The following is a 15,038-nucleotide window of genomic DNA, read 5'->3' on the forward strand; positions in this document are numbered from 1 at the left end:
GTGAACTGCGATACCATGGAATTTTGTTCTTTTCTCTTGAATCTAACGATATGGATGCGCTCTACATGTTCGGTTTTATAAGAACCCGCTCTTGAATAATCAATAATCTGATTTTGATGCATAAACAAGGTTTTTTTAAAGCTTTAAAATCAATGGTTCATAATCTTCATAAATGTTCAAGCATTCAAAAATCACATTTTTTCATAAAAAAACACGTTCCAATGGTTGATTCCAACCAAATTCACCATGCCAAGCACATCCACATGGTTGGATTTGCAAAAAAAAGTGCTAGAAATGCTCATATTTCTAGTTCTTATATTCTAATTTTAATATTTCAGTTCTCATATTCTAGTTCTTACATACACGTGACATGGCTTCACCGTGAAAATCCAAGTATGCAGTGATTCACATCTTTCTTGAAGAAAAGAAAACATGACCTTACTTAATAGACTTGCCTTCTGTGACATCAATCCACTTTGAAGTCTTTGTTGTGTTGCTCTTTTTCCAATACATGATTTGGATAATACCTTAGAGGGGGCGGCTAGGAGCATATACTTCCAAGTTACCTGTTCTATCTCATTTTCCTCATACAAAGAAGATTTCTCCATATACTTAAAGCAAATTATCCTTCTTCCCTATAAATGGCCCCTCCTCCCCCTTCTCCTCTTCATCCCCAAAACTAGTACAAGAGAGACAAAGCCATGTTGAGCCTTCTTCCTCTCTTCATCACTCTTATCTCACTCTCTCCTCTCATCCATGGAGCCAACTTTGAGATAAGGAACCAATGCCCCTATACCATATGGGCTGCCGCCGTTCCTGGCGGCGGCCGCCAGCTCAATTCAGGTGAGACATGGAACTTAGTTGTCAATCCAGGTACTACTGCTGCACGTATATGGGGCCGCACTGGTTGCTCGTTTGACCCAAGCGGCCGCGGCAGATGCCAAACTGGTGACTGTGGTGGCGTCTTGGCTTGCCAAGGCTATGGCCAGCCACCAAACACTCTTGCTGAGTATGCATTGAACCAATTCAACAACCTTGACTTCTTTGACATATCCGTTATAGATGGATTCAACATCCCAATGGCATTCAACCCTGTAAGTGGCAGCTGCAGAGGGATCACCTGCAATGCCGACATCATTGGCCAGTGCCCGAATGAGCTGCGCGTGCCCGGCGGGTGCAACAATGCTTGCACCACGTTCAAACAAGACCAGTACTGCTGCACTGGGTCCGCTGCAAACAATTGTGGGCCCACTAACTACTCCAGATTTTTCAAGGATAGATGCCCTGCTGCTTACAGTTACCCCAAGGATGATCCCACTAGCACATTCACTTGTAGTAATACCGACTATAGAGTCATATTTTGCCCCTAACGGCACAGTCTCCTGCCTGCAGGTTGGAAAGTAAGACCTACTATAGTACCTAAAGGAAATAAAGCCAATAGATCTTGGCAGCCAGTCTCTTGTTTTCCTTTTTGGAGAACAATTACGCTTCCTCTTTAGTGGAATGTGATGAGCTTAATTTGTTATGTACTTGAAGTATAAGCTTCATATTGTATCATGCACAGAGTGCGCTTTATAAGTTGGCAACATAAAAATAAATAAAATCCCCACTTCACAAATCGATCTTTGGCTGCATAAAAAAAGGATGAAAATAAAAAAAGTGACCATTTTATCACTATAAAGAAAAAATCTGCTTAGAGTTTTCCTTTTCTTTCCTTTTGTATTTTTGGTGAGAAAAAAATCTGCTTAGAGTTTCTTTTCCTTTTCTTTCCTTTTGTATTTTTGGTGAGGGGGTTGGCCAATGGTGTCATATTTTTTGGGATGACGAGGGACTTGTCAGGTGTCAGAACGGTCCCTGGTGAATCCGTCCCGGCATGTCCAACAATAGACCACAACTAAGGCTCTGTCAGGGAGTCGTCGTTGGGAAGGGCGATGACAAGGGTGACCAAATCAACTCTAAGGCTGGTAATAGAACCGAACCGTTCATCGTTCAGCTTGGTTTGGCTCACTGAAAGCTCGTTTGTGATCTGCTAATTTAACTTATGAGCCGATCACAAATTGTGTCGGCATGCCTTACTGAGACAAGCAGGAACAACACATGTTTGTCTCGGCTTGTAATCTTAGTGAGCCACTTATGAACTGTTCAGCTTGTCTAATGTTTATAAATAGATTCGGTGAGATTGCAAAGATTTTTTTGCTTCACATATGGAAAAAGATAAATTGTGCCATTCTTCACAGTTACCTGTAATGGGACCCACAAACTGTGCATTCTCATATTAAAATTGTTTCATAAATAAATGAATTTTTTAATTTTGTTATACATAGTACAACAAAACTTATTTTGTTTCTTATTTTATGCAATTTAATTGTATCAATGGGCGCATGTTTTGATTTATGTATTTGAATTCAGAAAGTCACTCATGATGTTGAGTTCATGTTGAGCTCATACGATCTTATGAGTTGAACATGTTCATGATCTTATGAGTTTGAACCCGAGCCGAACAAAAACTTGGCTTGTTTAGTTCGAGTTGTTCATGAAATGAGCATAAACACATGATGTTCGTGATAGAATAATCCGGCTCATGGTGAACACGAGCCGGGTTTGAGTTATACAAAATGTTCAACGAGCCAAGCCCGAACACCTTTTGTTTGGTTTGATTAGCTCTATTACCAACCCTATCCATTAATTTTTAATTTGGTCGCTCCTTCCAACTCCTCGCTCAATTACACTCCCAAACAAGAACTAAGCTTTGTTGAGACCGACCCCCTGTTGGGCAGCAAACCTCGAGTGTCCAACACTACAATAAAAACTCTAATTAGCGACGAAAATTTGTGACAAAATTTTTTCATCGCAAATTTGCGACGGATCAACTAGAAAAAACTATTTGTCGCTAACATTCAAATTATTTACAGAATTAGCGATGGAAAAAATTCTGCCAGTAATCCGTCACGAATTAACGATGGATTTGTGACAGAACAATTGCGTCTCAAACTCCGTCGCAACATCGTGACGGCTCAACAAAATAAATTTTTTGTCACTACTCTGTCGCACATTTGCGACGACGTTTGCGACAAAATATTGCCATAGCTAATTCATCACTAAATTTCCCGTAAATCCCTAATGCGAGCCCCTTTTCCTGTAAACCTCGCCGCCTGTCGCCCACCCGCCGCCCATTGACCTCCTGTCACCTGCCCACCGCCCGACGACCTCTCGTCGCCCGTCGACCTCCCGTCGCTCGCCCGCTGCCCATCGACCTCCCAGCGACCTTCACTCTCTTTCCCCTCCCATTCTCTCTCTCGCTGCTCCCCCTCTGTGTTTTCCAGCGAGCCCCCTTTCAGGTACACCCTCCATCTCCCGGGTCTTCTTCCTTCTTAAGACTGGCACTCCCCAACAACCCCCTTCTGTCGTAATCGGCAACCCCTTCATCCCCTTCCTTTTTCTTTTTTGGCAGCCCCTATCTTCTGTGTTCCTCTTATAGAGGGTTGGCAGGGGAAATATTATGCTGTCAACTGGCTCGAGCAGGTCGACAGGGGCCAAGCCTCTGTTGCCCCCTCTCCTTTCCAACAGGTGACAGGGCTGCCACCTGCGTTGCATCTTTTGTCAAATAGAGGGCTCCCAGGGGAGAGGCTGCTCGTGCCTCGGTCGGCAAGGTGGCTGCCCCCCCCCCCCCCCCCCCCTTGCCTGCCTCTTGTTCAGGCAAGTTGGAAGGGGTTGAGCCCCTACCACCTCCTTGTGTCTGTGAGCAATAGCAGGGGCCGAGCCCTGTGGCTGTCTCCCTCTCTTTTTTCTCTTTTGGTGGGCAGAGGTCAAGCCCTGAAACCTCCTCGGATTTTTCCGATGAGTCGGCAGGACGCAACCAAGCCATGTTGCCTCCCTGTTTGCCTAGGTAGGTTGGTAGGGGTCAAGCTTTGCCAACTTTGACCATTTTTTTTGCCAGATTGGTTGGGGTAAGACCCTTGCCGCCTGCAGTTTTCGGGCTCATTTTCGACAGAAGGCGTCACCTCGTTGTCATCGAGTAATAAACTTCATTTTAACATAGTGTCTCTTGCAGATTTCTCAATGGATCCCGCTTGTGCCCCGCCACCTGTGGTAAGTAAGTGGCAAAAGCAATGCAAATCGGGTAAATACCCATGGTGAGTAAGTGATGCATGTGCATCACAGGTTATTTAATTTCTTGAATGCAATACTTTTCTGTTCACACACTCACTTAGTTGTGGATATCTAGGACTGCTTTGATGGAGTTCAGAGATCATGCTGAGCATGATTTTAATGTATGAAAATAGAAGTGTTCTTATTTTTTGAGTTCAGATTCCATGCTAGTCATGGTAGTAGTTAGCAGGATATTGGAGCGTGTTTGCTGCAGGTACATGTTTGCCATTGTTTTGATATGAATGATTTGAATGTATTGCAATGTTTGATGTGATTATATGAATTCTTGCATGAAGTTACTTTCAATTTGATTATGACTTCCATGTGAAATTGTATCTTGAAAACATGCTTCAAATGAATGCATCGTGTTATGAATGAGTTTGCACATAAAAATGAATGATAAGTTATCAATGCTTCAAACATGCTTTGAATGGTTTTGCATATGAAAATATTAAGTTATCAATGCATGCATCATAGTTCTTATGATTGTATGACATTATATATATATATATATATATAATGTCATATATATATATATATATGTATATGTGTGTGTGTGATATATATATCAAATCATTACATCTACCACGAATGCATGATAATTTGATATTTTCTTCATCATAGCATTCTGATGATTCTCTTTTAACTAGTTAGGATAATATCTGTAACATCATACAATAAAATGACTACAAACCATGAATGGATGTACCGTAGGATAGTTGACAATGAGGTATTTTTTATGTGTACTTTATTTTTTATAGGCGGGTTGTATGAATTGTATAACGAGAAATTTCCCTTGAGTTTCATATTTCAAAAAAAAAATACTTTTTTTTTAAATTAGCGATGGATACTATTTGTTGCTACTCTGTCGCCAATTTGAATCAGTCATTGGTTTACGACAGAATTTAAGTCATCGCTAATGTCAGTCACCAAATTGGCGAGGGACATTAGCGACGGATACGTATCCCTGATTATAGCTTAGCGATGGATTAAATTCCGTCGCATAACCAAATTAGTCTCTATTTAGTGACGAACATGATCCACCACTAATCCGTTGCTAAGTAGCGACGAATTGGTGACAGATAAATTCTGCCACAATTTAGCGACTAGGGTTATATGACGGACGCTATCCGTCGCTAAGCCATCGCTAAACACGTTAGCGATGGATAGAGTCCGTCGCTAATATGCATTTTTCTTGTAGTGGTAGTCCTTTTCAATAGTTTTGATCCACGTAGGGGATTATTGGATTTTAGCTCAAAACTATCCCTAAGTTTTTCCTCTATTTTTTTCTAAGTTTATAAGTAGTGGATTCTCTACCAAAGTTTAGTCCCATATTGAAGGATTTTGATAAACCTCTTGTCCTTATATATACGGGTGGTGCCTTAAAGGACAAGGCTCTTAAGGGCATTAGATCTTGGGCTTGGTCCTTGGATCATGATCTTGACATTTGACTTTGAACTTTAAACTTTAACTTAGATTTGGATTCGGATTTAGCCCAGCCCAACTCGTACATCGAGTAAGTATATGTAGATGGTCAAGGCTCTTAAGGGTAGTTGCTGGTCAAGACTCTTGGAAGATCGAGAGCAAGACGCAACACAAATCTACATCTTTTTTAATTGCTTAGCGATTGACCCATACATCGAGTAAGTATATGTAGACACAACACAAATCTATATCCTTTTATGTTCTATACATGCATACATGGTTCAGTAATATAAGTATTTGTTAAGTGTAGACGATTTGATCTGGAGTTGCGAAGAGAACTTTCGCATCTCACTGATGCAGAAGTACAAAAAGAACATGAAAATAAGTTTATAGCATAGTTGAAAGAGTTTGTAAGGACGATGACATACAATGTCTCTGTCTAAACAACAATAAGTTACTTAATTGGTTGTGATCACAGTCATTGTTTATGTTTGTAGGTCCGCCATGGTGATGTTAAATATCAAGGAATATGTGATTTACAAAATGGTTTGACCAAAGTTGTGCAGTGTTACAATGGGTACATCGTAAATGGTTATCAATTCCATGCAAAAGACTACGGTGTAAACAAGTCAACGATAAATAGTGGTGTGCGTATCAAGGGCAACAACTATGGTGAAAATGAACATGACTACTACAGTGTTATAGAAGAAATAATGAAGTTGACTTACTTAGGCATAAATAATAGGGTAACTTTATTCAAGTGTCATCGGTTTGATCCCACTGCAACAAGAGTCGACAAAGCCCCATGCATTGTGGAGGTGAATTATAAATCAAGGTTTGAAACATATGAACTATTCATATTAGCCTCGTAAGCTCAACAAGTTTACTATACTTCATATCTGAGTGCAAAGAAGTTAGATAGAAATGAATGGTGGGCAGTTTGCAAGGTGAAGTCCAAACTATACCCTAAGTATGATCAATTACAGGAAGACAAGTTAACTAAAGAGAGTGATTACTATCAATCAGATGATATGTATGGCTTCTCTTATGGTCATGATGTCGCACATGGTATGCATGTCATATCTCCATTGGTCGATAAAACATTCATGGAAGAATGTGATCCAAATGATATACCAAGTGGATGAGAGGCCAATGAAGAAGAAGAAGACGACGAAGAAAAGGAGGAGGAGGAAGAAGAAAAATATGAAAGTCAAACAAGTGATGAGGAAGAATTCTTGAGCTAGTGAAATAAATCTTGTAATACATACATCTATTTGATGTGAATGATTTGAATGTATTGAAATGTATTGCAATGACTTGAATGATTTGAATGTATTGCAATGTTTAAATGTATTGCATGAAGTTATTTTCAATTTGATTTGAATATCTTATGTTTTAATGTATTGCAATAAGTAATGTGAATAATTTGAATTATTTGAATGTATTAAAATGTATTGCAATGGTTTGAATGATTTGAAGGTATTACAATGTTTGAATGTATTGCATGGTATTTTTTATTTTTTGATTATGTATCTTCGATACGTATAGAGTTATGATTTGAATGTATTGTAACACGTTTGAATGTATTACAATATTTGATGTGAATGATTTGAATTATTTGAATGTATTGAAATGTATTAGTGATGGATGAGCTTACGAGATCAATTCAAGAAAATGTACCGTGGTGTATGTTGTTTGCTGATGATATTGTTTTGATTGATGAGTCTAGAGCTGGGGTTAATGCTAAGTTAGAATTATGGAGACAGACATTGGAAGCTAGAGGTTTTAAGTTGAGTAAGAGTAAGACTGAATATATGGAATGTCGGTTTAGTAAGCAACGAAGTAGTGATGGGAGTGTAGTGAAGCTTGGTGAGCAAGATATACCGGTGAATGATTATTTCAAATATTTGGGATCCATCATTCAAAAGTATGGAGAAATTGATGGAGATGTAAATCAAAGGATAAAGGTTGGGTGGATGAAATGGAAAAGTGCTACTAGAGTGTTGTGCGATCGTAGAATGCCATTGCGGTTGAAGGGAAAGTTTTATAGGACGACTATTAGACCCGCTTTACTTTATGGTACGGAATGTTGGGCTGCCAAGAGACATCATATTCAAAAAATGAGTGTAGCTGAGATGCGGATGCTTAGATGGATGTGTGGAAATACAATAAAAGATAAGATTCGGAACGAAGAGATACGTAAGAAGGTAGGTGTTGCACCCATTGAAAATAAGATGCGAGAGAATCGTTTACGGTGGTTTGGACATATTCGGCGAAGGCCTAATGATGCTCCAGTTAGAAGGTTGGAGAAATGGGAAAATATATTAGTTAAAAGAGGTCGGGGTAGGCCTAGGAAGACTTGGATGGAGATGATAGGAAAGGATATGAATGCTTTGAACCTCACCGAGGACATGGCGTTGGATAGAAATGATTGGAGGAAAAGGATTCATGTGGAAGACCCAAAATGAATTTCTTTTTTGGTTCATATCGCTGACCCCAATTGTTTTGGGATGAAGGCGTAGTTGTTGTTGTTTGTTGTTGTTGTTGTATTGAAATGTATTACAATGATTTGAAGGTATTGCAATGTTTGAATATATTGCATGACATTTTTTATTTGTTAGAATATGGTTTGTAGAGGTTACTGTAGTCGATCACTCAGTGATAACCAATCTCAACCTTCATCTTCACGAGCTGCTTCGATAGGTATATCATTTAACTAATTGTATACTTGATTAGTTTAAATGTGCATTATGTGAATTTCTAACTCATTATTTTACGCCTGCACATGACCCACCCACACCAGCTGTTCATACAAGTCACGAAACAACGCTGAATGCAAGGTCTTCTCAGTCTGACATAAGAAGACTCATTCAAATAATGTATATCGATAATCGACCATAAGTATTTCATTTTCACTTATCCTATACTTATCTTATAAATATTATATATTGATAGTTAATGTGTACCAATTTATGTGCAGTGCGAGGTTTGAGCCACAAGAAGTAATACGAGAGATTAGGCATTCACTAGTTCAATATCTACCAGGACCGATCGGTCAATGGAAAGAGTCCCCGAAGGAGGTGTTTGACAAATTGTGGTCCTCATTCATGGTATACAATCATTTTTCATAGTTAATGTGTTTCATATTTAATTTTTTGTTATAGTCATGTCTACTAACTTTCTGAAAGTATTTGTAGGTTTTGAATCGATTCACAACTACGATGGAGGAGCAGGACACGAGGAAGGTATGACAGAAGGTGGTTGTCAGTCGATTTGCAGACATGCTGCACAATATGAAAACAACATCAAGAAAAGCATCTGGCAGGATAGATGATCCACTACAGTGGAAGGACCATGGACCTCCTACTATCAGGTCAGATGTTTGGGATGCAATGTGCGACAAGTGGGCGGGGCATGAATTTCGAAACCGCTCAGCGATGGCTCCACAAAACCGAGCGAAGATGTCTGATGCCCATCTATACACAGGTGGATCTAGGACTTTTGAGAGCCACCTGAAGAAAATGGTAACTCATCAATATATATTGTCAATTTTATAAGTATTGTTACGTACCTGTTAAATATATTTTTTTATCATTTAACTTCGCAGAAAGCAAAAAAAGAAGGCATTGTGTCATACAAGGATGTATTTGTTAAAACACATAAACGTAATACCATGGGAGAGTTCATATCAGAGAAGGCGAGAATGACAATGATATATATTTATTGTATTAATAAATATTATAATATACAAGTTATCATAAACATTGTAATTATTAATTCATATTGTAATCATTACTTTTGTAGGAGTCATATGAGCAATAGATGGTAGAGCGATATGACGATGACTCCACTCAGGATCCACCTTTTGATCCTGCAACATGGGTGACTGCAACAGGTGAACCCAAAAAGGGTCTTGTGTTCGGGTTTGGGAGTAATATGAGCACCTCACCAGTCATTGCCGCGTCCAGTCATGACTCACAGAGTTCTTCCGCCAGCATCAGCTCCAAGCATCCGACTGACCTGCCTAATTCTTGGGATGGTGTTTGCCAGCTTGTTAAGGACACAATGCATGACTATTTACATAAAGCAATTTCTGACGTTGTCCGTAATGAGTTGTGCAACTTTTTTGGGACAGAGAAACTTCGTCTGTAGGTGCCTCTCAGGTATGAAATTTTCATGTCGTTAGATTTCAAACTAGTATATGCATGATTAGAACACATATTTGCATGATTGAATCATTATGAATTTTTTATGTCAGCCTTAGAACACATATGAATTCTGTTAATATCCATCACTTTATTGCTAGCTAAATTATGTGTAATGCACTCATGTTACTTTGATTGCCTTAACTTAGGTGCATTGCATATAATTTATTTTATTATATTTTGTTTATGAATACTAACCTTTCTTTTCTCTTGTAGGATGCTGGAGATAATCAGCGTAGAGGAGTTGAAGGGGCAGATCGAGACAATGATGAAGATGACGCACAAAATCTTGGTAATGATTAGATTCATGTATTGAATTTGTTGTACCTTCTTGTTGTTTCAAAAGAAAATCTTTGTAAATGTTCAGTTGTAAAAAATTAGAACTTGGCGAGGATTATAGTGGATCGATAAATTGTTTTAGTTGCTTTTTATATGTATTTTTTATGTGTACTTTATTTTGTATACACAGGAAATATAAATTGTATCATGAGAATTTTTTCTCGATATTTATGTTTTAAATAACTTTTTTAATTTTTTTTTATTGTTTGCGATGGATTAGCGACAGATATTATCTATCGCTATTTACTATCGACATCCAATTTAGTGATGGATTAATGACGAATATTAATCCATCACAAAAGTGAATCGGCCAATGTCTTTGCGACGAATTTTAATTCGTCGCTAATTTTGTCGCTACAATAGCGACAGAATTAGCAACGGATTTTAATCCGTCGCCAAACCAAATCTATGTATATTAATGACAGCCTTGAGACGAATCATGACATTCGTTAATTCATCGCAAATTAGCGATGAAACTTGTGACAAATAGTTTTCGTCTTTAATTAGCGACTAGAATTTTGCGATAGAAGTTATTCGTCGCTAAGTCGATGATAATTCATCGCTAAACTGTTTAGCGACGGATTAAGGTCGTCGCTAATCCACAGATTTCTTGTAGTGCAACCGAGCGAACAAATTAAGGTGGTGCACAATGCTTGCTAGAATGCTCATGGGGGATTCCAATGTTGGATATCCATGAGAACTCATATGATCATAGTTGGAAAACTCGGTGAGTCAACTAGTGACTCGCCTGAGTTGTCTTGAATCAGGACCTAACCGAGTTAAAAAAAAGTAGCATAACTCTGTTAGGACCAAACTCAGCCTAGTCACATTTTGAACCATATTGTGCTATATCAATTTTAAATAGTGAAAATGCTATTTTTAATATTTTAAAAATATATTTAATACATTTATAATTTTTAAGTTATATTTATTTCTATATATAATAAATCATACCTAATATGTTATTTTTTATTTTTGTTTCATAAATTACATACTTATTATTTATTTTTAATCAATTAAATAAAAATTCTTGACTCGGTTGAGTTACTGAATTGACTCGCCCGTGTCATCGAGTTGTATATGACCGATCCAATACCGAGTTCCGTGGAGCCCACGTGGCATCCTATCTTTTGGTTAATATTGAAAAATCTAATAACCTTTGGCATGTTTGCTTTGGTCATAGGTGGGGATGAACAATCACAGCTGAGAAAGTAAAAGCTGTGATTAATTTGTTAGTTGCAAGAATAATCTTGTGACCAACTTTCACAAGATTCAAGGCAGGAGCAATCACGGGTTGGTAATCACAATCACAACTTTTCATTTTTTCATGTTCCAATAACCTTGAAAAAGTGATGTGATTGTAATTTGTAATCACAGGATTTTGAGAAAATTTAAGAACTACTGGGTTTTGCAAACATGCCCTTCTTATCACTAACAAGGTCAGTTCTCTTCTTTTGAATAATTTTTTTTTTCACCCGGAGACACCGCCACAGGTGCAAAGACCTAGTCGCGCTAGCTCAACCTGCTGTCGGTGTAAAACTCTAAGGTTACCCTTTGACCCCATAGAGTCTACAAGTTTCGGCTTATGCAAGGGGTAACACCCACGGGATTTGAACCTAGACAGACCATCAAACGGTCTAGGCTCAATCCAACTACGCGACTCCTTTTGAATAATTTTACAAAAATGACATGTATGGGTAAATATTTGCTACCAACGAAGGTATGAAACTGCTGAGCAAAAAATCAACTTTTTATATTATTATTATTTAATAAATCAGACCCTACAAATACATTTATATATTTTTTCTTTTTAATAGGAAATGGGTTCGAGTCATGCTGATTGTGACCTACAAGCAGGTTTTCAAGGACTTAAAAAAATCAACAGCCTACAATGTGCCTAACTTCATCGACTTAAAAATTCATGTATTTACATCGATAAACATGATCCATGGTCTGATGTATAGCAAATAAAGCATGTTGAACCCATCTACATGGTCAGATTGAGTCGTTGCAAGTTGCATGCTTGTTTTTTAGTTTAGTTCTATACCTTCATTAACAGCAAGTATTTACTCAATATGTATAAATCAAAATGGAATTGCTTTATATATAGTCATTAGTTAAACGCTGAATTTTATTCCTAGAGGACAATACCTTGTGGGTATGGATTAAAATGAGCATTTTGAGTATTGTCTATCTCAAAGATAAATAAATTAAAGATAAAAATGATATTTGTAGAAAAAAAATAAAAGATTAAAGTTAATTACTTTTTTTTACAAAGACTAGCCCATAGTAAGTACCATGATATTTTGAAAATGTGATGATATTTTGTCGTTTACAATTACCTAAACTGTCATGTTTTTATTTAGCGATATATTCAAGATATTCAAAATATCACACACACACACACACACACACACACATATATATATATATATATATATATATATATATATATATATATATATTTAAAAGGATTCAAAAATCAGTGGCCTACAATTTTATAATTTTTTGTGCCCCAACCAAAATGCATGATCCCAGTGTTTGGAAGGTTTTCATTTTCACACACACACACACACACACATATATATATATATATATATATAAACCTGCACACTAAAAAATATGCCAAACCTATCCAATGATTTTTTTTTTTTTGGTTTTTTTTCAAAATTATGATTGCATAAATGTGTTCAACATGATTGATTTACTGGAAATCGACACTTGAATCATGGATTTTGGATAGAAAAAATTGTATTTGGAGACTAAAAAATTTATAAAAAGTGTAAGGCATTGAGTTTTGAAACTTACAAAAGCCTATCCATGCATTGGAATCAAATGCTCCAAAGGATTCATTCCTTTAAAAACAAGTGTATAGATCACATAGGTGCGGTCAGAATTTAAAAAAAATACAAAAAGTTCAATAAAATGTGTGGTGTATAGGATTGGCATGTTTTTAAGTGGGTAGCTTTTCATTCATATATATATATATATATATATATATATATATATATATATATATATATATATATATATTGAAAGGCAATCTAGGATATGGCAACTATACCACTGGGTTTTGAACCTGCAACCTCTCACCACAAGGAGACGTGCACTGACAGCTCGGGGAGCCCCATTGGGAAAATATCACCGGTATTTGTCACATGGAGCACCACACAACTAGCTAGCTAATTTAGCCATCTTTGAACAATTTCATGTGTGGGCAAAGTGGGTCCAGAGAAACCATGCATATGCCAAGCAACCAAGACTAATTGTATAATTCAATTGAGCCGTGCAGACGCATCTTGAGGTAGGCCAAGGGCCCGACCATGTGAGGTGTAGTTCATATCTGCTATGTGTGTCAATGGGTAGGGTATGACCTGATCCTGACCCGTAGCAGATCTGATGGAATTCGAGTTTGGTAATAAATAAGGTCTGATTAAGTGTTCGGATCCGACCCATAGAATCTTTGTAGTATACAGAGTTGGCTATGGTGGACCAAACTTTATACCTGACCTGGATCAAACCCTGAGTTCTGATTAAGATCGACAAATATTCAATGTAAAAGACAAAATATTGTTTTACTGGGTATGGATGGGATCGGGTCTATATAATCCTTATACGAACTGGGTATTGGCTTCCTTTATGATAAAATAATCCGTATAGTCCAAATAACAAATTTTATACCAGACCTGGGCCAGGCTCCTTGAAGGTCCCACCGGCTGACACCGCTCTTGACTGCTGACGTCATCCTTCCATTGACGGGCAACTGCCTTTGGTAGCTGGAACGGGAGTATGCATTTGGTAAAAGCCTGGTCAAACGACCTTGTTTCAAAACTGGCTGGGAATTTATGCAATTGGAAAAGGACGTGAGGCCAACCCCTTTTTGTATTTTAACCAAATCTGACATTTAGTTCGACGTGATAGCTGTTAAGTCAGCAGCTGCCACTTTTCCAGATGCATGAGCAGATCAGGTGATATGTCAAATCACTTTAAGAAAGTGATTTGACATCTTGACCGTTCATTGCTTCGTGTAGAACCTCATGGTCCTTGTGGACGGAGAGGATGCCAAATCACTTTTGTTAAAGTAATTGGAAAGATCACTTTATCTGCTTTGAACATAAACTCCACTTTTTCAGAGTGAGTAAAAAGAAAATAAATGACTTAAAATCGGTATACCTCAAATGTTGTTAGTCAGACATTTATGATGATCCTATAAAAAACATTCTGTAGGGTCAAAAAAGTTTTATGTATGCTTTTGAGTTACACTAGTTTTTAGGTATAAATCTGAAATATGAGGAAAACTGGGTATGTTTTTGTAAATATCTCAATAAATATTTGGACAATTTCAAAGTATTAATTATCAGAACATATTGTAGATAAGTCATTCATTATAATTAAATATCTTCAACGTCTTACCTTATAATTTTACTTTCAAGAAAACCTTAGCTTAGAATCTAACTTTCTTCTTAGACCAATCATAACTCACATGAGCTTGTCTTTTGAGACTTTACTTTCAATATAATCTGAGTCCATTTAGTCGAATTCAGTAAGCAAACATGATCTCGTTCTCAGATTTGGCTGTAAGATTTTCACATTCGTGTTTGAGTCCGACCATATCTGACCCAATTATATGTATAAGTTGGATCTATTGGGAGATATATTCTAATTGGATTCTGGTTCAATATAAGCTCTATGCATTTAAGTCAGAACACATCTTCAGGGTTAGATTTACAAAAAACAACCTGAAAACATCTATTTGTTGATGGTAAGCTCCTGGTAGGTTAAAAAAGTGGTAAGCAGCTACCAATCTTCCTATATATATATATATATATATATATATATATATATATATATATATATATATATATATATATACATCGGCAAATGCTTTTGAAAAGTGGCAACTTTTAACCATCCTCTAAT

The 15,038-nt window shown here is 37.2% G+C and overlaps 1 pseudogene; it reads left to right on the forward strand.

Annotated features, from left to right (window-relative positions):
- Window positions 1-678: 678 nt before the first annotated feature.
- On the forward strand, window positions 679-1,618 carry LOC149844853 (protein P21 pseudogene; annotated as a pseudogene).
- Window positions 1,619-15,038: the final 13,420 nt, after the last annotated feature.

This window comes from Nuphar pumila, chromosome 2 (genome assembly GCF_984573655.1).
Source record: "Nuphar pumila chromosome 2, dmNupPumi1.hap1.1, whole genome shotgun sequence".
Taxonomy (NCBI): Eukaryota; Viridiplantae; Streptophyta; class Magnoliopsida; order Nymphaeales; family Nymphaeaceae; genus Nuphar; species Nuphar pumila.